Below are 6,000 nucleotides of genomic sequence, written 5' to 3' on the forward strand. Positions count from 1 at the left end.
CCCGCCCCCCCCCCAAAAAAAAAAATCCTGTTATTTGAACACCATTAAACTGACCTAAGAATCAGACTTGACGGCAATATGTCTGCCAGTCTTTGCCAATAGGACAAAATTTATTTTTCTCAATTTTTTCCCCAGAGTTTATAATGATGAAAATTCATGAGTGGAAATTCTTTTTCTCTTATCCAGAGTATCTAACAAGATAATTGAACTGCTCGCACATCAAATGCAGCCTTAACTTGTCCACCCGCCGTGGTGTGGGGTTTAGAGAAACGCAGGCCAGCCCTCTGCAAAAACCAGCCCAGCCATCCGGGCCACCACTGAGAATTATTATGAGCGAATCAGGACCCAGTTAAGAGAAACAGATTATAACTGCATTTTATTAATACATGTTCATAATTGGCCAGTCACAGTTTTCCAGATGGGGAGTCATTTTTCAGGGGAGAAAAGTCTCATCAATGAACTTATAAACTCAGGACAGCAAACCCTACATGCTCGGCACAGCAGCCGCTGTGATCGTAACTGATAATGAGGACGTGCCTCGTGAAAAATGATGTGCAGGGTGAACAAGTGAGACATCTGAATCCAGATGTATCAAGACCATGGTAAACACACGCTCACTTTGTACTGTGTCGACCCAGAAGCTGGTTCACATAGACAGCAGGTCATTTCCTTTTGCGTACATGAAACCTTGGCCTTTGGCTGGTCCAAGCTCTTATCCAGCAGAGGAATCCCCGGGGTGGGGGTGGGGGGCTGAGTTCAGCGTCACTATCTCAAAAGGCAGCGAAGCCCCGATGTTCTGTAAAGGGCAGTCACCTTTGAGGACTGTCGATGACACAGAAACTTCCTCCTCAGCACCCTCCCCCCGGAGATTCAAAGACACAGACTTGCCCAGGGGACTGCCCCGTGCAGCAGAACAGGGGACCCATTGCCAAAGATCATTCAAAACCTGCCCTAACGTCTCTTCATCCATCCACGACTCGTACTGAGTGCAGAGGCCCAGAGCTGAGGATGTACATGTTATTTACCTAATAGTTTCCACATTGACTCTTGTGTACCTAGGACATTTTAGATAGAAGGATGTGACGGGCCAGAGACGTCACCTCTGATTCACACCAGAGTGGATCCCCTCCTGGCTCACTGCTGTTGTCGAGACCTCTCTCGTGAATCCCGATTCCCAGCTCCTTTTAGGAAACAGTGAATTCACTCATCCACTCACTCATCCCCGACTTCATCTGGCTCCCAGTTCCTGGGCCCACTCAATGGTCCATGCTCAATGATGGGCATCCGTCCCTGCCTTCTTGACCCTGCCTGGCGTTCACCCAGGAACCTGCCCCCCGGTTACACTCCCTGGGGCTGGGACAGGAATGGAGCTGCAGCTTCTTCATGTGCTGCTGAAGCGCCTCCTTAGGGCTCCATGCTTGGTCCTGTAGTCCCTCCAGCCAGCCAGGAGACCTGAGATGTCTGGGGGGAGCCCACTACCTGGACCCAGGATTGGAGCCCCAGTGGGCAGTGTGGGCCGTCACCAGCAGAGGGCACTCATGCCTCACCACTGGCTTCTCAACCCAGCAGGGCCAGGTAGGGCTGACCAGAAGGTTAAGGCGCCTGGGTGCTGCTAGGGGCACTAGATGGGCTTGGAGGGACCTCATGGGATAAAGGGGCACCAGAGTGGGCCCTTTGCACTGAGATTCCATGGAAATTCTTCCCAACCGGGGGAAGAAAATTCCACAGATGTCTCTTCACCCTGCTGAACAAACATGACCAGCTGGACAGCAGCCATCAGTTAAATAATCCTGCCACTTGGTGAAGGTCAGGGTTGCCCCATGTGCAACTGGCAGCCCGCCGTGAGCACCACACAGAGCTGGATCGGCCTCCTGCTCAACTCGGTTCTTTCCAGAGAGGACAAGTGGGGAGAGCAGGATCCCAAGCCAACGGGGTCCTCTCCAGGGCCTGGGGCCATCCTGGTTCCACCTCAAGCTGGGAAGACCAGGCCAGGACCGGGTCTTTGGCGGGTCCCTTCCATCAGTGCCCCAGACCTTAGTGTCCCCTCTGGGGAATGGAACTTCAGTGATTCTGCCTCTGTGTGGCATGGATGTGACTCACATAAATACAAGGGGTTCTGCCTGCCTGCCCCCCACCCCAGCCCTCTTCCTGCTTTGGAATCAGTGCCTTATGGCTGTGCTGGAGCTGTGATTAGTGGCGGTGTGTGTGGGGGGGTCCCTGTGCCCTCCCATGACTCCTCTCTAATTGCTCTAATCTGTGTTTTCACACTCTCTCTGGCCAGCTCCTCCCAGGAGGCAGAGTGGCCAGGCGTGGGGAGTCCCTCTGGGCTGTTGGAGCAGCCTCTGTAGAGGCCACAGGCTCCCACAGGCCAGGCTCAGGGGGACAGCCATAGAGGACGCATGGGTTGGGGGACGCTCCTGGGGAAGGGAATGAGGTGACAGGGAACCTCCCTGGGGTGGGTCCCTGTGGAGAAGAGGTGGGCTCCGGCAGAGCAGGGCTGCGGCTTCTTCCAGGACAGGATCATGTTCCCGGGGTTTGTCATGACTGTGGGAGGGCAAATTGACGTGTGCCTGTGCCTGGCCTGTGGTTAGTGCGCACAGAGCCTGGGTGTGTGTGTGTGTGTGTGTGTGTGAGTGTGCGTGTGTGTGAGTGTGCTTGTGTGTGAGTGTGTGTGCGTGTGAGTGTGTGTGCGTGTGAGTGTGTGTGCGTGTGTGAGTGTGTGCGTGTGAGTGTGTGCGTGCGTGTGAGTGTGTGTGAGTGTGCGTGTGTGTGAGTGTGCGTGAGTGTGAGTGTGCGTGTGTGTGAGTGTGCGTGAGTGTGCGTGTGTGTGAGTGTGCGTGTGTGCGTGTGAGTGTGCGTGTGTGTGTGTGTGATTTGTTGGTGTGTGTGTTGTGTTGCTCCTCTGTTGAGTTTGGCCTCTAGCCCTGCGGGGTGCCTTGCTGAGCCTTTGGGAAGCCCTGCTAGGGACCGAGGTGGCCTGTGAGTCTGGGGGCAGGGCTAGGCTTGCCTAGATAGAGGCTTAAGCCCCTACCACGGGGCGGGCGGGGATTACAGTGTGTGCCTGCGCCTGCGCCTGCGGCTGCAGAACCCTCCGCCACCCACGGGTCCGCCTCTGCCCTCCTTCCCACCCTCCTTCCTCCCTGACCTGGATCCCGCCTCTCCTCCAGCTGCTGCTCCTAAATTGCTTCTCGTCCTGGGGCCCTTGGCTCTAGTGGTGGAATTTCTGCCATTGTCAGGGAGAGAGTTGGGGACATGGGGAGCTTCCTGATGCTGTCCTAGTGACAGGGACAAATGGGATTGTTGACCTTGCATTTGACAAATGAATCGCTGATAATCACCACTTATTTTTGCCTCCGTAAACCTAAGCCTGGGGAAGCTCTGGGCTGCTCCTTCTGCGCCAGGAGACATCAGTGGGTCAATTGTGTCAGGAGCAGCGGGTGGGAGCGGTGAGGGGGGGTCCAGCACTGGGAGTTCCACCTCCCGGGGGAGGCACAATAAGGAAATGAAGTTCCACCAGGAACGTCGTCGTTGGCGGTTGATACTTGATAGCTGCCTCTGTGTACCAGGCACCAACCAGGCTCCTGCAGTCCTCAATGTCACCCTCGGGGGCCCATGTTGCAGAGTAGAAAAGAAGGCAGAGGCCGGCCTCTAGCCCTGTGGGAAAACAGTGAAGGGAGGAGGGAGGGCAGGCGTGACTCGGCCAGAGCAATCCAGGAAGGCTCCCCGGAGGAGGGGGACAACTCCAGGGACCCTCAGGAGAGCAGCTGGCTGTGAGGGCTGTCCCAGGAGACAGGAGAGTGGAGTCCCACAGCCTGGGTTCAAATCCTCGCGTCCCTGCTTCCTGACTGGGTGCTGGGGACAGGTGACGGCTTCCCAGACTCGTCTGGGCTTCCCTCCTCCCCCGCTTTGCCTGGCCCTACTCGCTGCCCGAAGCGCTGCGTTCTGAGCCAGCGGCTGACCCCAGCCTGGACCAGCTCCAGGCCCAGTGAAGCCCCTCCCTCCAAAAGCACTAAGAAGCTCAAGAGCATTAAATCAGGAGTGGGGTCCCCTTCCAGGTGGAGGTCCCCGGCCACCACCTGGGTCACAAACCCTACAGCTCGCCCTGGCCCAGCCTCAGTGACCACTGCCCCGTGTTCTGGCTGCAAATCTCCCCTACAGCTGCTGGCCCTCACCACCCCCTGCCCCTGCTGCACGGTCACCGTGGGTAGGGGTGGTGGCTTCCCTCAGCTCACCCTGTGGGCAGGTGGCCCGAGATGGACTCCAGGTGCCACCTACAGTTAGACTTCAGATCCTTTGAGTATTGGATTCTGGAGGCAGAGAACATTCCAGGAGAGGGGAGCGGCCCTGCAGGAGCCTGCCTGAGGGACCGGCCGCTTTGCTTCAGGGGGAGGTGGCTGGAGTCAGTCCCAGGGGTGCCCCTCTCTCAGGAGTGGGGTCTCCTCTCTCCTGGGGAATTAAGACAGTGACTTAGACAGGAACAGGTGAGGCCCGGTGGCCAGTGGCCCATGGGCAAGGGGCCAACCTGCGTCGCCCTTCCGGTCTGTGCGGGGCGACAGGGCAGAGGGGGGCGGCTCACCTTGCCCAGGGTGTTGGCTTTCAGGCACAGGGGACCTGGCACCTGGGACCTGCAGCCTGGAGCCGGGGGGCCCTGGCCTCTGACCAAATCACAAAATGAAGGGAAAACGAGTTCCGAGTTCTGGGGAAGCCTGTGGTGAACTGGCTGGCGGCGGGGACAGGCTGTGGCCTCTGCCTTGCGGACATGGGGAGCGCGGCCGCCAAGGACGGGCCAGTCTCTTCCGCGAAGGCCTTGATGACCACGGCTGTGCTCGCAGCTGGGTGGCTGCGGCTGCAGGGGCTCCAGGCCCAACTCTATCGGGTCCAGTCGAGGATCCTGCGGAGGACGCGGACGCGCCCTCACCTGTCCCCGAACCCGAACCCTGGAACAGAGGCCTCAAGGGTCCGGAGCGAAGCCACCGACAGTGATACGTGCAGCTAATGGCCGGCTGGTGGCCTTGATTTGCCCAACTGAGGGGCAGCGCGTCCCCCGGCCAATCCGAAGTGCCTGGTGCCCCCTGGGAAGGTCTGCGGCCTCTGGAGAAGGCCTGTGTGTACTGGGAAAATCTGCTCTCAAAGAAAGCTTGGCTGAAAAATCAAACTTCACCAAATCTGGACATGCGGGGAGGAAGAGCTTGCCCTGTTTGATGGTTAGAAAACAACACGCCTTGGAAATGCCCTTTTAAATTATTTTTTAATTTATTTATTGGTACTGGGGATTGAACCCAAGGGCACTTAACCACTGAGCCTCACTAAGTTGCTGAGGCTGGCTTTGAACTTGCGATCCTCTTGCCTCAGCCTCCCCAGCCACTGGGATTCCAGGCCTGCACCGTGGTGCCTGGCCTCCCATTTGTGACTTCTGGAAGCGACTTTGAAATGGAGCCACCTCTGGAAGTGACACCAGGAGCGACACCTGTTCCCTTGAGCAGAAGCTGGGACGAGGAAGAGAAGCCGGTCCTGGGCCGCATGGGTCCACACTGTTTGTGTGTGGATTTCACCCCTCATTCCTGTCCGTGGGCTTTGTTTTGCTTTTGTGTGCAGAGTGTCTATAAAGGACAAACGAGTCCTCATCTACGTCCGCAGTCTTTCTAGATGTTAAAGAGGTGGCCACTGTGTGACCAAGTGCTGTTCGTAAGCATAAATTATGTCCGTTTTGTATTAAAATTCCTGGGAAAGAAGGTCTTCTAAAGATGCCAGCATTGGGCTGGGGATGTGGCTCAAGCGGTAGCGCGCTCGCCTGGCATGTGTGCGGCCCGGGTTCGATCCTCAGCACCACATACAAACAAAGATGTTGTGTCCGCCGAAACTAAAAAATAAATATTAAAAAAATTCTCTCTCTCTCTTTAAAAAAAAAAAAAGATGTCAGCATTATAGCCCCCGGGTCAGTGACGGGCCAGAATGCTCATATTTTGAAGACATTTCCAAATTAGAACATTGCTACCTGTG

This window comes from Marmota flaviventris, chromosome 3 (assembly GCF_047511675.1).
Source record: "Marmota flaviventris isolate mMarFla1 chromosome 3, mMarFla1.hap1, whole genome shotgun sequence".
Taxonomy (NCBI): Eukaryota; Metazoa; Chordata; class Mammalia; order Rodentia; family Sciuridae; genus Marmota; species Marmota flaviventris.